This window comes from Schistocerca piceifrons, chromosome 2, assembly GCF_021461385.2.
Source record: "Schistocerca piceifrons isolate TAMUIC-IGC-003096 chromosome 2, iqSchPice1.1, whole genome shotgun sequence".
Taxonomy (NCBI): Eukaryota; Metazoa; Arthropoda; class Insecta; order Orthoptera; family Acrididae; genus Schistocerca; species Schistocerca piceifrons.
The window spans coordinates 270,867,098-270,887,535 of record NC_060139.1 but is presented as its reverse complement, the minus strand read 5'-3'; positions in this window follow the sequence as shown (position 1 = coordinate 270,887,535).

Below are 20,438 nucleotides of genomic sequence, written 5' to 3'. Positions count from 1 at the left end.
CGGTCATCAGTCCCCTAGAACTTAGAACTACTTTAATCTAACTAACCTAAGGACAGCACACAACACCCAGCCATCACGAGGCAGAGAAAATCCCTGACCCCGCCGGCAATCGAACCCGGGAACCCGGGAGGGAAAGGAAGCCTTCCAGGCATTTGCCATGAGCGATTATTAATTTTTCGTTTCCCTCAGCTATTATTTGCACTGCTGTCAACATGGGCAAGGAAGTCCACAATCTGTTATTTTAAACGATGTAGCATTTCCGAATTTAGGCTAAGTGCATTATTGAATTTTAGTTTGTATGCTGAGTAAAAGCGATATTTTTCACTTAATAAGAAAAATGCACGCAGCATAAAGTCATGGTTTCTGCCTGACACCTATTAGCACCGTAAGAACTGATTTACATCTCTCCTATTATTGCTTTCGCTGTCCCAAACGAGGCAATAGCGTTCTGTTTGTGTATTGTCTCTCCCTATATATATAGTGTGTGTGCGTATCAACGGTTGAGTCAGTGGCTTGCTCTACAGACGCAATAATTTCCGTTGGTTTCGTAGATAACAGCAGATTTTATTTTCACTTTCTTGCGTTCAAAGTGAAGGCCACATAAAGCTGTTATTGTTTTACTCTGTGGTGATGTAGGACTCTCACAAATTATTTCAGGGAAATGTTCTAGAGACGGAAAGAATGTGCAAATAAAGTAAATGCACTATACAGAGCATGTATGTGAAATGTTTACACTTAAAGTAGTATACAGGAGAAACACAAATTTTAAGATTTCGTCTGCGAGAATTTTCGCTCCTTTGAATTCATATTGCTCCTACACAATAACTGGTTTAGCGTTCTGTTCCTTCCCGAATTTCTAGTGCAGTTCCTTCCCCGATCTGCATCTCATTAAAATTTAGCAGGCAATAACAGTACAGCTTCATTCACATGGAAATAGCGTTAGGACGTCTGTCTCTGCAGTTGCTCACTGGATGCAGAACTTCCACACACTGTGCCATCTAGTTACTGCATCCTGGAGTAACCAACACGTCATTTACAACTAACCACTATGGAAACACAGTGTCTGTAGCGTAGGTGCATTTACTTTCAGTTGAGACATTTACAAAGCAATGTGTAAGTTACCCAACTTCAGATACATCCAAAACATAGGTCGGAATTACCTGCCCACAAAACTACCCAGGCCGAATTTTCACCATCTCATGGTCTTTTTGACTCTCGGTCGGATGAGGAATTTCTAGGGGGCAAGGAAGGGAGGGGAGTGTTGGCCCAGGGGAAGGAGATGGTGAACAGTGCACACAGGTAGCATTTCTTCTGTGAGGGCTCTCTTACCTAGACTGAGTTGTAGAGAGGTTGGTGGCCTAAATTTCATGATTGGTAACAATTTCCATAATAGTATTACCGAAATAGACACGATAAATATGAATAGTATCAAACGACACAACATACCGCTCATCTGAGTAATACACAAAACACGAGAGAGAAAATTGAAGTTGTTCTGTACGAAAACCAGTTTCGTTTCAAGAAGTGCGAAATTACCAGATATGCCGCTATGAGAACGTTCGGGTAGCTCTGTTTAGAGAGTTTATTTTTTTCAACAATGTAATTTGAGCAGATCCCTTCAGTCTTTAATTCACATTTCCTGAAAACAGTGTAAAATTTAATATGTATGTTTCAGAAAATCAGCAACAGTAAGTTGCTCACTTATTGTTGCGTACAGCAGAAGTTTGTGAACGTAAATTATTGTTGCTAAGTGATTTGAATGTCTTATTGTTGCAAAGTTATTGCTTTACCATAAGTGAATAAAGCCTGACAAACTGTAGGATAGTTAGTTTCGAGATATGGTGTGACGCATGTTGCAAAATACACTATGTGATCAAAAGTATCCGGACACATCGTTGAAAATGACTTACAACTTCTTGGCGCGCTCCATCGGTAACTCTTGAATTCAGTATGGTGTTCGCCCAACCTTAGCGTTGATGACAGCTTACACTCTAGAAGGCATACGTTCAGTCAGGTGCTGGAAGGTTTCTTGGGGAATGGCAGACCATTCTTCACGGAGTACTACACTGAGGAGATGCATCGATGTCGGTCGATGAGGCCTGACACGAAACATCCCAGAGCTGTTCTATAGGATTCCGGTCAGGATTTCGTGCAGGCCAGTCCACTACAGGGATGTAATTGTCGTGTAACCTCTCCGCCACATGCCGTACATTATGAAAAGGTGGTCGATCGTTTTAACAGATGCAGTCGCCATCTCCTAATTGCTCTTCAACAGTGGGAAGCAAGAAGGTGTTTAAAATATCAATGTAGGCTTGTGGTGTGATAGTGCAGCGCAAAACAACGAGGGGTGCAAGACCCCTCCATGAAAATCACAACCACACAATAACACCATCTCCTACGAATTTTACTGTTGGCACTACACACGCAGGCAGATGACGTTCACCGGGCATTCGTCAAACTCACACCCTGCCATCGCATCGCCACATTGTGTACCGTGATTCGACACTTCACACCACGTTTTTCCACTGTTCAGTCGCCCAACGTTTACGCTCCTTACACCAAACAAGGCGTCGTTTGGCATTTACCGGCGTCATGTATGGCTTATGAGCAGACGCTAGACCATGAAATCCAAGTTTTCTCACCTCCCGCCTAACTGTCATAGTACTTCCAGTGGATCCTCATGCAATTTGGAAATCCTGTGTGATAGTCTGGATAGATGTCTGTCTGTTACACATTACGACTCTCTTCAACTGTCAGCGGTATCTGACAGTGAACAGACAATCTCGCCCCCTACGCTTTTTGCTGTACGTGTCCCTTCACGCTTCCACTTCACTATCACATCGGAAGGAATGGACCTAGGGATGTTTAAGAGTGTGGAAATCTCGCGTACAGACTTATGACACAGGTGATACCAAATCAGCTGACCACTTTCGACGTCCGTGAGTTCCGCAGAGCGTCCCATTCTGCTCTCTCACAATGTCTAATGACTACTGAGGTCGCTGATACGGAGTACCTGGCAGCAGGTGGTAGCACAATGCACCTAGTAAGGAAAACGTATGTTTCTGGGGGTGTTTGGATGCTTTTGATCACATAGTGTATTTTCCACTGACGTGACGCAAGTTACGTGGGCATTGGCTAAGAAAATCAGTATTTTAAATGCTTTTCTAGCGCATGCATTAGAGATAAGACATAATGGAAAAGGAGGAAAAACCGGCTGCTCTTATATAAGGCCAAGAAAAGTTTGCACAGGTTGAAAGCCTTCTACTTACGTTTCAAAGCTAGACCTTAATAATAAAATGGGAAGGTGTTGTTAATCAGGACTCAGGGAGAATTTGTGATCTAAATGACAATAGATTTATTCATCCCTAACATCACAAGACAACAAAAGTGACTAAAGAAACGTTACACAAACATTTTCATTTGACAAACACTTTCACTAACATGGGGTCTATGGTGGACAAAGTGATCAGCTAGGGATCGACACACGACACTAACCGGAACACTAATCGCTTTATCTGCGTACACGTGAATCCGGGTTATGGCACAAAAGCTACGCCACCATCAAACATCTGTATTCTACCATTCCAAAACGAAATATATGGCTCGAAAGAACAGGGTGCTGAGAAACATATATTGGAACTCTACGCCGTAGCAGCGAATGCCTTAACCTTCTGCTGGTCTGGGTGGCACACCATGACGAGTTCGACGACTGAAGTCATGGACGGCCGCAATATGTTATTAATGGCGCGCGCCCGAAAACTGCAACCACTCGGTCTCGCGTTCGGTTAAATCGGAATGCAAGTACTTCCGTATGAGCCTCTAAAAACTCAGTGGATTCCAGTGTGCAGGTGAACCTGTTTGCTGGTCTGCCAACAAACCAGTTTGACTTTGTGCCACGAGTGTGCGTGACGGAATATCTCAAATGTTTCGACGGCAGACTCAAGACAAATAAGTACACCCACGAATCACATGTTGTGTGTGTGATGCTAGAAGCAGTACCTCTGAAGTTTCAGAATGTGACTGGCACAGGTTCTAAGTGGCACACTAGCAAAGGACACAAGTCTCACCGTTTAGGTTGAGACCTGCAGTTCTTTACGCGCGAAGCGCCACAAGAGAGATTCCCTCTTTCTGTCCGCTTTCCTCCTCAGCTCGGTAGCAAAAACTATTTACATCTTACACTTCCCCCCACTTTAGCACAAGCCAATCACGAGCTGGAGCGTGGCATTCGAAGCCCGGAGAGTGCCCCTTGCTCTGCATACACAGATTTGACCAATCAGAGACTTCGAAGTTAATTTGGAGAAACAAAAAACAACAAGATTCAGCTTCATGGCCTCTTTCCCATGCGTTTACGATGTGTCTTTTGCTAACAACATCACCAGGATGATGGAACCACACCTCTCCATAAAAAGCTTGTTATCTTCCCTGTTGCATCCATTTCAAAGTTTCCAAAGAACGGCCATAAACTCGCTAAAAGCCTCGTGCTTCCACAAATGTTTCTTGTAACAGAGGCTGGAAGTCTGGGCACCAGTGACATAGCCCACGGAAATTCCCAGAACGCTCAGAGTTGTTTTGTTGGCTTCCTGCCTAACAAGGGCCCAACCTCTGCTTTATTGCCAGTCTACAATGCGCTGCCCATTGCAGCAGCGACTTCTCGGCGCTAGTAAGTCTACCTGGACGCGGTTGCTAGCCAGCTGGCGCCATTCAACGGGTCTGCACAGTGAGACCACGGAACTCGGCCATCCGGAAATGTTTTCACCCAGGTTCCGCAGAAAAAACGTCCTTCCCTCGGCCCACCGTCACCGTGTGCTTTTACTGCAGTCGTTTAAATTGGCACCCTATTCCTTTGAACGCAATTAGAGCTTACCGTTATCCCTTTCCTAGAGTACGCAAGCAAGAGCATTAACTACTGCCCACCATTTCATCATGACGTATGAAGTATAATCGAAATAAAGATCATATTCCTTAAGACCCCCCCCCCCCCATGAACCATGGACCTTGCCGTTGGTGGGGAGGCTTGCGTGCCTCAGTGATGCAGATAGCCGTACCGTAGGTGCAACCACAACGGAGGGGTATCTGTTGACACGCCAGACAAACGTGTGGTTCCTGAAGAGGGGCAGCAGCCTTTTCAGTAGTTGCAAGGGCAACAGTCTGGATGATTGACTGATCTGGCCTTGTAACACTAACCAAAATGGCCTTACTGTGCTGGTACTGCGAACGGAAGAAAGCAAGGGGAAACTACGGCCGAAATTTTTCCCGAGGGCATGCAGCTTTACTGTATGGTTAAATGATGATGGCGTCCTCTTGCGTAAAATATTCCGGAGGTAAAATAGTCCCCCATTCGGATCTCCGGGCGGGGACTACTCAAGAGGATGTCGTTATCAGGAGAAAGAAAATTGGCGTTCTACAGATCAGAGTGTGGAATTTCAGATCCCTTAATCGGGCAGGTAGGTTAGAAAATTTAAAAAGGGAAATGGATAGGTTAAAGTTAGATATAGTGGGATTTAGTGAAGTTCGGTGGAAGCAGGAACAAGACTTCTGGTCAGGTGACTACAGGGTTATAAACACAAAATCAAATAGGAGTAATGCAAGAGTAGGTTCAATAATGACTAGGAAAATAGGAATGTGGGTAAGCTACTACAAACAGAATAGTGAACGCATTATTGTGGCCAAGATAGATACGAAGCCCACGCCTACTACAGTAGTACAAGTTTATATGCCAACTAGCTTTGCAGATGACGAAGAATTTGAAGAAATGTATAATGAAATAAAAGAAATTATTCAGATTGTGAAGGGAGACGAAAATTTAATAGCCATGGGTGACTGGAATTCGAGTGTAGGAAAAGGGAGAGAAGGAAACGTAGTAGGTGAATATGGATTGGGGCTAAGAAATGAAAGAGGAAGCCGCCTGGTAGAATTTTGCACAGAGCACAACTTAATCATAGCTAACACTTGGTTCAAGAATCATGAAAGAAGGTTGTACACATGGAAGAAGCCTGGAGATACAAGTTTCAGATAGATTATATAACGGTAAGACAGAGATTTGGGAACCCGGTTTTAAATTGTAAGACATTTTCAGGGGCAGATGTGGATTCTGACCACAATCTATAGGTTATAACCTGTAGATTAAAACTGAAGAAACTGCAAAAAGGTGGGAATTTAAGGAGTTGGGACCTGGATAAACTGAAAGAACCAGAAGTTGTACAGAGTTTCAGGGAGAGCATAAGGGAATAATTGACAGGAATGGGGGAAAGAAATACAGTAGAAGAAGAATGGGTAGCTTTGAGGGATGAAGTAGTGAAGGCAGCAGAGGTTCAAGTAGGTAAAAAGACGAGGGTTAGAAGATATCTTGGGTAACAGAAGAAATATTGAATTTAATTGATGAAAGGAGAAAATATGCAGTAAATGAAACAGGCAAAAAGGAATACAAACGTCCCAAAAATGAGATCGACAGGAAGTGCAAAATGGCTAAAATGGCTAAACAGGCATGGCTAGAGGACAAATGTAAGAATGTAGAGGTTTATCTCAGTAGGGGCAAGATAGATACAGCCTACAGGAAAATTAAAGAGACCTTCGGAGAAAAGAAAACCATTTGTATGAATATCAAAATCTCAGATGGAAACCCAGTTCTAATCAAAGAAGGTAAAGCAGAATGGTGGAAGGAGTATATGGAGGGTCTATACCAGGGCGATGTACTTGAGGACAATATTATGGAAATGGAAGAGGATGTAGATGAAGATGAAATGGGAGAAATAATACAGCGTGAAGAGTTTGACAGAGCACTGAAAGACCTGAGTCGAAACAAGGCCCCAGGAGTAGACAACATTCCATTAGAACTACTGAGAGCCTTGGGAGAGCCAGTCCTGACGAATCTCCACCATCTGGTGAGCAAGATGTATGAGACAGGCGAAAAACTCTCAGACTTCAAGAAGAATATAATAATTCCAATCCCAAAGAAAGCAGGTGCTGACAAATGTGAAAATTACCGAACTATCAGTTTAATAAGTCACGGCTGCAAAATACTAAAGCGGATTCTTTACAGACGAATAGAAAAACTAGTAGAAGCCGACCTCGGGGATGATCAGTTTGGATTCCGTACAAATGTTGGAACACGTGAGGCAATACTGACCCTACCACTTATCTTAGAAGCTAGATTAATGGAAGGCAAACCTACGTTTCTAGCATTTTTGGACTTAGAGAAAGCTTTTGACAATGTTGACTGGAATACGCTCTTTCAAATTCTGAAAGTGGCAGGGGTAAAATACAGGGTGCGAAAGGATATTTACAATCTGTACAGAAACCAAATGGTAGTTATAAGATTCTAGGGACATGAAAGGGAAGCAGTGGTTGGGAAGGGCCGTGAGACAGGGTTGTAGTCTCTCTCCGAAGTTATTCAATCTGTATATTGAGCAAGCAGTGAACGAAACAAAAGAAAAATTCGCAGTAGGTATTAAAATCCATGGAGAAGAAATAAAAACTGTAAGGTTCGCCGATGACATTGTAATTCTGTCAGAGATAGCAAAGGACTTGGAAGAACAGTTGAACGGAATGGATAGTGTCTTGAAAGCAGGGTATAAGATGAACATCAACAAAAGCAAAACGAGGATAATGGAATGTAGTCGAACTAAGTCGGGTGATGCTGAGGGAATCAGATCAGAAAATGAGACAGTTTAAGTTAGTAAAGGAGTTTTGCTATTTGGGGAGCAAAATAACTGATGATGGTCGAAGTAGAGAGGATATAAAATGTATACTGGCTATGGCAAGGAAAGCGTTTCTGAAAAAGAGAAATTTGTTAAATTCGAGTATAGATTTAAGTGTCAGGAAGTCATTTCTGAAAGTATTTGTATGGAGTGTAGCAATGTATGGGAGTGAAACATGAACGATAAATAATTAAGACGAGAAGAGAATAGAAGCTATTGGGATGTGGTGCTACAGAAGAATGCTGAAGATTAGATGGGTTGATCACATAACCAATGAGGAAGTATTGAATAGGATTGGGGAGAAGAGAAGTTTGTGACACAACTTGACTATAAGAAGGGATCGGTTGGTAGGACATGTGTTGAGGTATCAAGGGATCCCCAATTCAGTATTGGAGGGCAGCGTGTAGGGTAAAAATCGTAGAGGGAGACCAACAGATGAATACACTTAGCAGATTCAGAAGGATGTAGGTTGCAGTAGGTACTGGGAGATGATGAAGCTTGCACAGGATAGAGTAGCATGGAGAGCTGCATCAAACCAGTCTCAGGACTGAAGACCACAACAACAACAACATTCCCTAAGAACATGAAGTGGCATAACACCGAATCAAAAGTGAGAATGCATGCAATCTCTCAGGGTTAATGAGGGAAAGTGTAAATAGAGATGGAAATTGACAACAGATAATAGAAGGAACAGGCTCCAAACATAGTTGTCTGCTGAATAGGAAATGGAATACTAACCTGATGGGGCTAGAGGTAAAAAAACGTAAGATCCCTCCTCCCCATGAAAGAGTTCTGTGTTAACATTACAGTCAAAATCCAACTAGGAACTTATTAGATCTGGTTTACCACAAAGTTCTATCTTAGGGCCCATACTTTTCCTTGTTTGAACTAATGACCTTTCGTCAAGAACATTACAAGATGCTAAGTTTTCTTTTCTTTGCAGATGATACAGCCCCTGCAATAAATAGAAAATCTAGTTCACTGAGGTGACAAAAGTCATGGGATAAACTTCGAATATAGTGTCGGACCACCTTTCGCCGAGCAAAGCACAGCAACCCGATACGGCATGGACTTAATAAGTTGCTGTAAGTCCCCCGCTGAAGTACTGAGCCATACACCTCTACATTCGACCACATTTGAGAAACTGTTTCCGAGCGGTTCTAGGCGCTACAGTCTGGAGCCGGGCGACCCTACGGTCGCAGGTTCGAATCCTGCCTCGTGCATGGATGTGTGTGATGTCCTTAGGTTAGTTAGGTTTAAGTAGTTCTAAGTTCTAGGGGACTGATGACCACTGCAGTTAAGTCCCATAGTGCTCAGAGCCATTTGAGAAACTGTTTGCAGTGCACGATTTTGTGCACGAACTGATCTCTCAGCTATGTCCCATAAATGCTTGATGGAATTTACGTCTGGCTATCTAGGTGGATAAATCATTTGCTAGTATGGTCCAAAATGTTTTTTAAACCAGTCACAAACAATTGTGGCAGGTGACATGGCGCCTTGTCATCTATGAAAACTCCAGCTTTGTTTGGGAACATGAAGCCCATGAATTGCTGCATTTATAGCCCACACCATTATGGTTGCACAGCGCCTTGTTGACAGATTGGGTCAATGGCTTCGTGAGGTCTCCACCACACTCGAACCCTTCCATTAGCTCTTACCAACTGAAATCGGGACTGATGTGACCAAGCCACAGTTTTCCAGTCGTCTAGGGTCCAACTGATACGGTCACGAGCCCAGGGGAAGCGCTGATCGCGTCGACAGCCTGCAACCATTGCCGGTTAATGCTACACTTCACTGCACAGTCCTAATGAATACGTTCATCGTGCATCTCACACTGATTTCTGTGGATATTTCAAGCAGTGTTGTTTGTATATTAGGATTGGCAACTGGACGCAAACCTCGCAGCTACGTTATCCGTTGTGCCACCACGTTATCTGTAGTGGAAGGTGATGCCTGAAATTTGCCGTTGTTGGCATATACTTGACGCTGCGGATGTCTGAATATTGAGTTCCCTAACGGTTTTAGGCACGGAGTTTTCCATTCGTCTAGCTCCAACTACCATTCCGTTTTCATAGCCTGTTATCTGCCGTAATGCTGCCATAATCACGCGGTGATTTTTCACATGAATCACGTAAGTACAAAAGACTGCTCCGCCAAAGCACTGCCCTTTAATACCCTGTGTAGGCGGCACTACCGTCGTCTGTATATGCACGTGTCACCAACCCACGTCTTTTGACACCTTCATTTATAACCTGAAAAGGATCGGTTAATGAAATTTTCAGTAATATTAATAAAAGGTTCCTAGGCAACTGGTTTTCCTTGAACTGTCGAAAGAAACACTAAATGCCGTTCAGAAAATGAAAGACGTTTCGTCTCGGTATATGCCTAAAATATGACGGGGAGCGATGTAAGAGATGGCAGCGCTACATTCTTGGGATGATAACTACTTAGTAAAACCAGTGGTGAGCAGCATACTACAGAAACGCTGAATATTCAAAAAGATCTTCATTTGCAATGTAGATGTTGCCAGTGTAGGTCAAATAAAAATAAAAAATCCAGCCTACTCCACTTACTTTCAAACTGCATTGTCAAAAGGAATAAATTTCTGGGGCGAAGCTAATTTGTTATGAGTCCAAAAGCGTGTAATGCGGATTATTTGTGATATGAATTCGTTTGAGGAACCAGGGAAACTAACGACTGGTTACTGGTCGGATGAATGCCTTATAGTTTTTTTTCCATAAATTTTGTTGACAAACTTCTCCTACCGAGGGTAAAATGATGTCGGCTACCAGAAATTCAGCTCTCCTATATTTCAACTTGAAATTCACAATAGTGAACAAACCAATAAATTCTAAACAATCAGTTTTCATAACTATATATGGCGTGACATAAATATGCCTATATTAAGAAGATAGTATCATTTGTGTATGTACCACCCAGCAACTGAAATAAAACGTATCTAATTATTTAAGAATCTTCAGAACTTAAACAGCTATATGTGAAGGTGTGGAATGTTGGTGTTCTATTTTGAGCTCTTTCTGTCAGAAGAGAATGTTGTTGTTGTTGTGGTCTTCAGTCCTGAGACTGGTTTGCTGTAGCTCTCCATGCCATACAGTAAAGCTGCATGCCCTCGGGAAAAATTACGGGTGTAGTTTCTCCTTGCTTTCAGCCGTTCGCAGTACCAGCACAGCAAAGCCGTTTTGGTTAGTGTTACAAGGCCAGGTCAGTCAATCATCCAGACTGTTGCCCCTGCAACTACTGAAAAGGCTGCTGCCCCTCTTCAGGAACCACACGTTTGTCTGGCCTCTCAACAGATACCCCTCCGTTGTGGTTGCACCTGCGGTACGGCTACCTGTAGCGTTGAGACACGCAAGCCTCTCCACCAACGGTAATGTCCATGGTTCTTTGAGAGGGGGGGGGGGGGGGTGAGCAGAAGAGAATATATTCAGCAAAAGATTTAAGTAAAGAGATCAGTGAGGTTATAAAACATCAAAATATTTAAGACAGACCATGAAATAAATAAATCCTGGAAGGTGACAAATTTCGGCATATAAAGTTACAGGTAACCAGAAAATAAACTTAATCACATTCTAAGGGACCTAGATTAAACGCTGATGTACGTGTAACTGTAATACCTGATACTGGCAGCATGCTACCAAAATGCGTCGTGTCAGTAAATATTCCTAAATAAAAGGGAGTGAAGGTGAGAAATTTCGTAAATTTTGTAATACAGTTCCTGAGATCAAAAAGTTTCCCACGACGCGGATTAATGTGAGACTTAAATTTTTTACTGCTACACTTGCTTCTCGTAATAATACTGCACAGATATTGTAACAATTTTAGGTCTTGTAAAAGTAGTAGGTGAGAATGTTGTACCTGCAGCCTAGTGTACCTAAGGTCTCGTTTTGTGTCCTGGAATGTGTTTCAGTCTAGTGAAGAATTTTAGAATCACATGAAGCAACACGTACTAGGCGCGACCATTAGCAGTTTCTGGCATTTTATGCCGTTGATGTTGTTGTGAGACATGAGGCTGTATTTTGTGTAGCGTTTGTAAATATTAAGACATCTCCTTATTTTAGTTCTGAAAATACAGTAATGTTATTTGAGGTATTTTGTAATTCTTCAGTTACAATGTTTTATGGTGAGGTAATTCTGTATATTTTTAAAACGAGGTATATGGTGTATGGAGAGTTAAGCCCTACTTCGTCAGTCTTGCGGCATCTTGTTTCTAGAAACGGAAGGTCTTCTACTGTGGAACACCTGATTTCAGCCACTGAAAGGAGTTTTTTTAATGTCTTAACAAGTTTGCCTGTCTTATAAATGTAAATTTGTTTGACTTGCAATAACTCACATTTCAGAATATTTTAACTAGTAACTAGTTCCTCATAATTCTTCTTGTTAATTTGATTTGAGTTTCTAATTATTAGTGTGGAGTAGCGTAACACCAAGACACACGGACTATTAAATACGGTAGTCACAAGATTTCCCCAATTGCAACACTTACAGATTTCAATAGGATATTTGTTCCTAGCCACACGAGCAAGCTGTTCCTTGGAACAGATTTTCACATTTCGAAAAGTAACTTTAGAAAGATACTGCAGCTCACATAAAGCGAATGCCTTAATTTCCAAGTAGAATAATAAAACACATTACACACTTATTAACAGCACTGGATACAGGGGAAAACCTGAAAATTGGTGCAGGATGCAAAATTCTCCTCCACTTCAAAGTTATCGTTTTCCCTCTCGTCATTCGGCAGGTTCGATAATCTGACTTTACTTTCATTGTTATAAAATTCTGAAGCTACTGCTATCGTTACTGATACCTTGGGCCGCGAAACAAAAATGTCGGTGCTTCCTCATATTAGTAAACTCGTAACGTCACCAGTCATAAAATGAGGGCGTTTACTAATTTCATTTCAACCGTTAATTCATCGTGTACATAGATCATGTAAAGAAGAATCTTCAGGGATATGGAACGAACCAATATGTAAGTTAGCAAAAAAAAACATATTATAGAAACGTATTTGTGTACTATGTATTCAAAGAACTATCCCTACAACGCTTAATGCTATTCATGCTTATACAAGAAATATATAATCAAGTAAATTTGAAAGCAGGGCTGCTCCCCTCAATAAGCTGTTGCCTCAACACTAACTAAGTACTTACTTCATTACATGCGACGCCGTGGCTCTGCAGGTGCCGTGTGTTTTTTAGCGCGATATTACAGTAAATAAGTAGTGAAATTATACACATAATCGAAAAACCAATGATAGTCCGTAATTTGCTATTTATTCAGTTCCCTCAAAAGCATAGTAAACGTTGAAGAATCGTTCGAAATACAAGATAACATTAATCTTTTTTCTATATCTATGGGATCGTTGTGCTAGAAATGCTGTTGAGAGGTCATTAAGTTAAGGGAACGTATTACAGAATAAATTTTGGAAAAATTGTGTGAACAACTGCGAAAACCACACCGCAGTTGGGTGTAAGAAATCCTTACGCGCTTGAACATCAACCTTAACGAAAAAATAAATTCTATGCTAAAAGAACTCGTCTTGCAACGGCGACAAGGTAAAAGGAAGGCACACTCAGCGAAACCAAAATGTCGAGGAAAACGTGGGAAACGTAACATCTCCTAATTAATGTCTCACTAATTAAAACTTAAGAAAAAATTTTCAAAAGTATGATTACATGCTGTAACAAATTATCAAGAAATCGGATATACATCTGGGTGAAAAATAAATTAATCTTAGGAAGTGTCTGAAGTGTCTAAAGCAAGCATTTAAGACGAGGTAACCGAAATAATACAGAAATAATTTCCAACAAGGTAGACACAGCATCTTTGACATTTGGAAACACAGCTGAAGTTATCCCTGTTTAAACTCCCAATCTTTTATTTTAGATGAGTTATTTGAGGAGAGCAGTCGGTTATTAGTTATTAAATAACTCTAGAAAATGCTGTTGTGTTAACAATGCAACTCCATTCTGCATAAGCTAAATTTAATTTCAGCTATGAGACGGCCCTTCACAAAGCAACAGACAGTTTTCACAAGGAGACACAATGGACAAATGCATTTGCCGATGAAAAAGGCCCAACCGGCTGGAACAGACAGCAAATAATACGCAGGCATTGTGAAGGAAAGTTGGTGGGCGGAAACGCCTGAATGGGTGTTCTGTTTCTTGAATGGCTTTCTTGTTGCGCAAACAAATGGTCTTTTGGCGCCCTAAAGTGAGTTGACTTTTTTCATTTCGTTTTTCTATTTACATTCTGATAGTCTAACTCTCCAGGGCGTTGTCAAGATTTTCTTTTCCTCTGATGAACAGAATACGTTCCAGAATAAATGTCCCTTGACAAATGGGACGATATATGGACCCTCATCTTTCTCTTGTCACGTTTATCACCAATACATAACAAATCGCTCCTGCTATTTTTGTTGTCGCTGTTGTAATTTATAATTTGCTTCCTTGATAGCCTTTGACTCTAAGACTCATATACTTGTCCTTTGCCTGCAAGAAACGAAGAAAATAAAATTTTTCTTTGTAATTATATGAAATACATTTCTGGAGAGACTAGTTAAGTCTTCTGTAGAGGAATAAATGGTTGCTGATTTTGTTAGCGTTTCTGATGACAGTTTTACAAAATTTGCTGATAGATGCCCTGGCACATAAAAATCATAAACTGAGCTGGAAATGATAGGTACCAGCATCATCGGGAAACTCCTGAACTCCTTTCCTTAAAAGTTATAGAACATTATTAGTGATACTACATCTGATTACAACAACCATATATATTTTGGGATTTGGGTAACCTAAACCGTTACGTCGATTGGGAGTAACGCGAAATGAAAATAATTTTACTGGCGGCTTGTGTTTGGTGTCCCAATAAGTGTATAGACATGCAGGACATCAAATTGTACACAAAGGAAAAATGTTCATTTGCTATTTTTCAATATACAATTAGCAGAACATATTGGATAAAGACTAATTTTCAGGTCTGAAAATCTGTATGTATAAACTGATTTTTCCTTCAGTTTAAGTGAAGGACAAAAATTCTAGATATTCATTAGGCTTCATATATACAATAAAAGCCTCAATACTTATAAACATGTATGTAAGTTTCATTTATCACTTACATTTCTTTACAGCACAGTAAAAATGAGCACTTTTTCACCTTAATCTGAGTATTCTGAATATTCACTTCATCCTGCATTCATTATTTTTTCGATTCAATAAGTCTTTTCCCATCCTACACAATTCCCTTTAAATACTGTCAGTTTAATTCACTAAATTTCTGTTCGATTGTCTGCCTGCTTAGTCTTTTAGGTTCCATTAGACATTATGCATTCCCTGGTCAAAGACGCGTCGGCCGGCTCGGTTCACACCCTTATACAACAAAGGATTTAGAGCTGTTTCATACATCTAGCTTCTTCTGTCAATCCTACTTGGAATAGAGTACTAGAACATATCCCAAGTCAAACGTAATGAACTGTCCGGAAGAGAATAACGCCATCCACGAATATTGGCATTGTTTCTAAAAACGTGCAAAATTTTGCGAAACTTACTCTCTCCACGCACGATATCCTTAGTGCCACGGGTAGATATCACCAGGCTGATTCGTTGTTTCTAGACTAGCGAAAAGCTGTTCATTCAGTACTACACCGACGTCAGCTACAGGAAATACTTCATCTAACAAGATTTGCGACTGGATCGGAAATTTCGTGGTAGACAGGATGGAAGACTGTATCTTGGATGGAGAAGCATTTACAGACACTGAAGCTGTACCTGCCAACACTATCATTTCTGTTCGGTTACATACTAATGACAAAGCAGATAATATTAGCTGCACTCCTAGCTTGTCACGTATGTTGCAATTTTGTATGAAAAATTCCTACCTGTTAAAAGTGACGCCGAGTTAAATTTGGACACAGTATCAGAAAACCTGCTATTAGCACCGAATGTAGATTAACGTATGGTTTTGGGCTTTGCTGAAAGCAAAGGCGTGGAAAATTTTTGGTTAGGTACTAGTGCGTAGCAATTTGACAACAATAGATATTGCATACTGTACGATCCATACTCGAATCCTGTCGAAGTGAATGTTACCCATGTCAGGTCAAACGAGAAAGAGACATGGTGGAGCGTACAGAAAAAGGAATGGCGTGGATGATCACAGACATGTTCCACTGAAGTGGAAGAGTAAGAGAAATACTAGAAAACCAGAAGTGGTAGACAATAGACGAAAAAGGACGCACAACTCCAGAGGATCTATCCAGACAACTATAGAAATCGGTTTTCAGGGCGGAAGTTATGAACATCCCTGCACGTATCTGTACCTTACAGGTAGTGCAGATGAAACCAGCCGAACAGCAGGCCCCACCCAGGCGTTTCTGACACCTCCTACTACCGCAAGGCTGACTTTAGTAGAGAACACAGCCCTGAAACTGGCAGCTAATAAGCGAGCGCAGGAGTTTCATACGAACAGACTATACGTAAAACTAGCGACACAGAGCGCTTGGTACATAAAAAGTACGCACTGCCATAAGCTTCTTTATGATTCACACTGTGCAGATCTTGAATTGTAATCATGTGAAAGTAATGAAAAAAGGAAACAGAAGCACTAGTCCAAAGATGGAGACTTCATGAAATTGGCAATGCATATTTTTCTTAAGTATGTCTTCACTTTTTGTTTCTGAATTTACGTATTTGTCATAGTTCATAATCAAAAATTTTTACATGTTCTCTATATTGCGCTTCTCACTGATACTACAACAAAAGATTTCAAATGCTGATCCACGACTATACCTGCAGGATTCATAAACAGTATTGTGTAATTTCTACTTCCGTATAGGAGATATTATGAGATTTTTATTGGAGATCGTGGTGGTTCTCAGAATGATCCCTCACAAGTCTCCCATCAAAGGTTGTAGGGATATTCAGAATTATAACGGGGCTCACTTTTGGATAGTTGTCTGCTAGAAGCGTTCGAGGACGCAGTCCGTGGAAAGTCACTAGATATTACGGGAGACAATATAATTTGCACTTAACGAAAGCGATCTAAACTTGTCTACTGTGCGGACGTAACCGTTTTCCACAGCTAAATCAAAGATTGACATATAATTGGACTTCCCCGCCCTTCCCCTCAGCTCCGCGATGTAGCCACAGCGTTAAAATGGTTCAAATGGCTCTGAGCACTATGGGACTTAACATCTATGGTCATCAATCCCCTAGAACTTAGAACTACTTAAACCTAACTAACCCAAGGACATCACACACATCCATGCCTGAGGCAGGATTCGAACCTGCGACCGTAGCAGTCGCGCGGCTCCGGACTGAGCGCCTAGAACCGCTAGACCACCGCGGCCGGCCCACTGCGTTATTCAGCAGCATACGTAAAATGTTGATATTTTTATAATTATGTAATTTTTTAAAGGACTGGAATACAAACAGGGGTCGCATTGGATGGCCTCGCGGTCTGAGGCCGCATGTAAGGGATTGCGCGGCCCCTCCAACCGGAGGTTCGAGTCCTCCGTCGGGCATAGGTTTGTGTGTTGTGCTTAGCATAAATTAGTTTAAGTTAGTTTAAGTAGTGTGTAAGTCTAGGGACCCATGGCGTCAGCAGTTTGGTCGCTTAGGAATTCACACACACACACACACACATTTTTACAAACACGGGGGAGCTGAGACAGCAGTCAACCATGGAGGAGAAAGGAACCAGAATTTTATTTAGGCTAAAAAGTGGTGTAGTCTATAACAGCTTTCAGGAACTATTATACAGGTGACAAAGATGGTAAGAATCTATAGCAGAAGTGTTTGTCTTTGATAGTGGCAGCAACGTGTCGTCAATGTCGGTGTACACGAAACATGGAAGAGACAGTGACAGCTGTCGTGGAAAAGGAAATGTAGTTTAGTATTCCGTTCAAAGTTTCTAAAGCAATTCTTCAGAGATTGTTCCTGACAGTAATGGATACGTGTACCTAATTTTTTTTTTTTTTTTAATCGGTGTAGTAGGTTAGGAGAAGACGCGGAACATACATACACATATACACAAACATATCCATTTTTATAATGTGTATGGATTACAAGCAGTAAACTATTAATTTTTGTTGTAACTTTCTCAGTCCCTTAGTGTACGAAGTTGTTGTTGTTGTTGTTGTGGTCTTCAGTCCTGAGACTGGTTTGATGCAGCTCTCCATGCTACTCTATCCTGTGCAAGCTTCTTCATCTCCCTGTACCTACTGGAGCCTACATCCCTCTCAACCTGCTTAGTGTATTCATCTCTTGGTCTCCCTCTACGATTTTTACCCTCCACGCTGCCCTCCGGTACTAAATTGGTGATCCCTTGATGCCTCAGAACATGTCCTACCAACCGATCCCTTCTTCTAGTCAAGTTGTGCCACAAACTCCTCTTCTCCCGAATTCTATTCAATACCTCCTCATTAGTTATGTGATCTACCCATCTAATAATCTTCAGCATTCTCCTGTAGCACCACATTTCGAAAGCTTCTATTCTCTTCTTGTCCAAACTATTTATCGTCCATGTTTCACTTCCATACATGGCTACACTCCATACAAATACTTTCAGAAAGACTTCCTGACACTTAAATCAATACGATGTACGAAGTAAGAGTTTATTTTTCAGCCATGTCAAGGTGAAAGGACTGCAAGTAATGGGTAACTCGGCTGAGGTGATTTTCAGGTAGCTCGTGTCACTAATTTTCAAGTCATTGTGGCAAAAAATGGATGAACACAGTTGTAGGAACCACAAATCCCACCGCCCTACACGATCTGCGCATTTTGCATGCAACGTCTGCTATTAACAAGACTACACTGATCAGCGTGTTACACGAGACTGACGCTTCTGAATGAACGTCGATAACTCCAACACAGTGATGAACTTGCAAGTGCACAGAGTCTGCCGGGGCTCTAAAGACCGAGCGCCCACTGTCCTTGCACAGCTACGTCACAAGGAGCTCCCACAGGCTGTTTCACAAGGATATACCTGCCCTACCGAAGAGCGTCTTTTGAGTCTGTTGCGCCAGGTGCGGTGACTAATAGGAATAAATAATATGATTGTGATCCCTATACCACACCGGTATGTACTGTACCGTAAGTGCTAAAGGTAATTTTCTTAAATAGGATTTACACATGGTGGAGTTTTGCGAGAACGGAAAATCAAATGACATACAGATGATGACGAAAGCCACAGAAGTGATATGTACCATTTTTCACGCAAAACAGTACTGGTGAAGCTGTAGCATTAATTAATTTATAGGGATTTCATGGAGCTGCTTGATCGAAAAGCACGTTTCTAGCGGAAGAGACGAAACGATTTATTCGTGAGCCAGGCGGACCGGTAGCATAACGTTGGAACGGCCTGACAGGCAGGACTACAAGGCGAGTCCCAGTGGATGAATACGTACCTTCCCTTATATGTATCTCCTGCATAATGTAAACGTGAACTAGAAGCTCTCCCTGGTAGTTGCTTATAGGAACATCCCCACGCAGCTGCTTATTCTAGCCAAAGATACATTTCGAAAATCATTCCTAGAAATAAAAAAAAATCCGGTAAATAGTTGACTAAGTCACTGGACAAAAAATGAAAATAACGGATTAGCAAGACAGCTGATACATCAGCAGGACCAAAGATATTTGCATTTTTCGTCTTAAAAAGTACAAATTCGCTGTGATGCATACAATAGCGGAATGCAGAGATATCAAGAAGTAAGTAAAATGATGTTTTTTGTGTGTTATATATATTAATCGATGGCACTGTTCAGTGTAATTTTTGAATGAAAGGGAAGACCGTAGTAAATGTATTGGTGCATATGGAAAGAGTGAATGACGTTGGAAAATGATGTTGTAATGGACATTAAATTAGTCATTAACGATGGAATAAATGAAAGTTAACGGGAACATTAACGGTAAAAAGACGAATATTTTTGGTCATGTGTGCACAATGATAACTATTCTAGCAAAACTGACTCTGAGACAATAAATTAAGTACAAAGTGGATTGGAGAGGTAAAATTACATTTATAAATACTTAACATAAAGACAAAGAAGAGAAGGAAGTGATCTTTTCAGAAGTTCAAAATGATAAGGATTACAAGATAAATATTGACGAGATCACCTGTGAGGTGCCCCAAAGGAATAAAATCAGAATAAACGAAAGATTAGTGAAGTAAAACAAAATAACAAAAATGAGAAGCAATTGAAAATGGAACAAAGAGAGAAAAGAGGGAAAAAATAAACAGTGGAGGACAGCACTGAATGATTTGATGAGAGCAAAAACTGTGAAGCGAACCAACAGTGATTCAATGCCAGTAGATAATGTATGACCTGTATGTTCTAAACTGTATTCGAATACGTTTCTGTATTGTGTGCACTTCTTGCACATAAAGGTATCAGAAGAATGTTAACAGTCGACCATAAACACATTCAAAATATGGCTGTTATTGGTAGATTCGTACGTGAACATGGCACGCCTTAGTCAACAGTACCTCTCACAGTTATTGATTCTCACTGCAATCTTTGTTGTCACAGGGAAATTCCCAGACGGCGAGCCATTGGTGAATCAATTACAAGTTTGAGAGACCTCGAACCACCCGCCACTGGGTTTCTTTTCGTCGGCGGAAATTGAAACGGGCGTCCGCCGTGCGCCATGAGCAGTGCTGGCTTAACCTCGCCCTGTTCAGGAGCGGCGGGCGCGCAGAAAGTCATCTAACTTTGCTTCCTTTTAATAC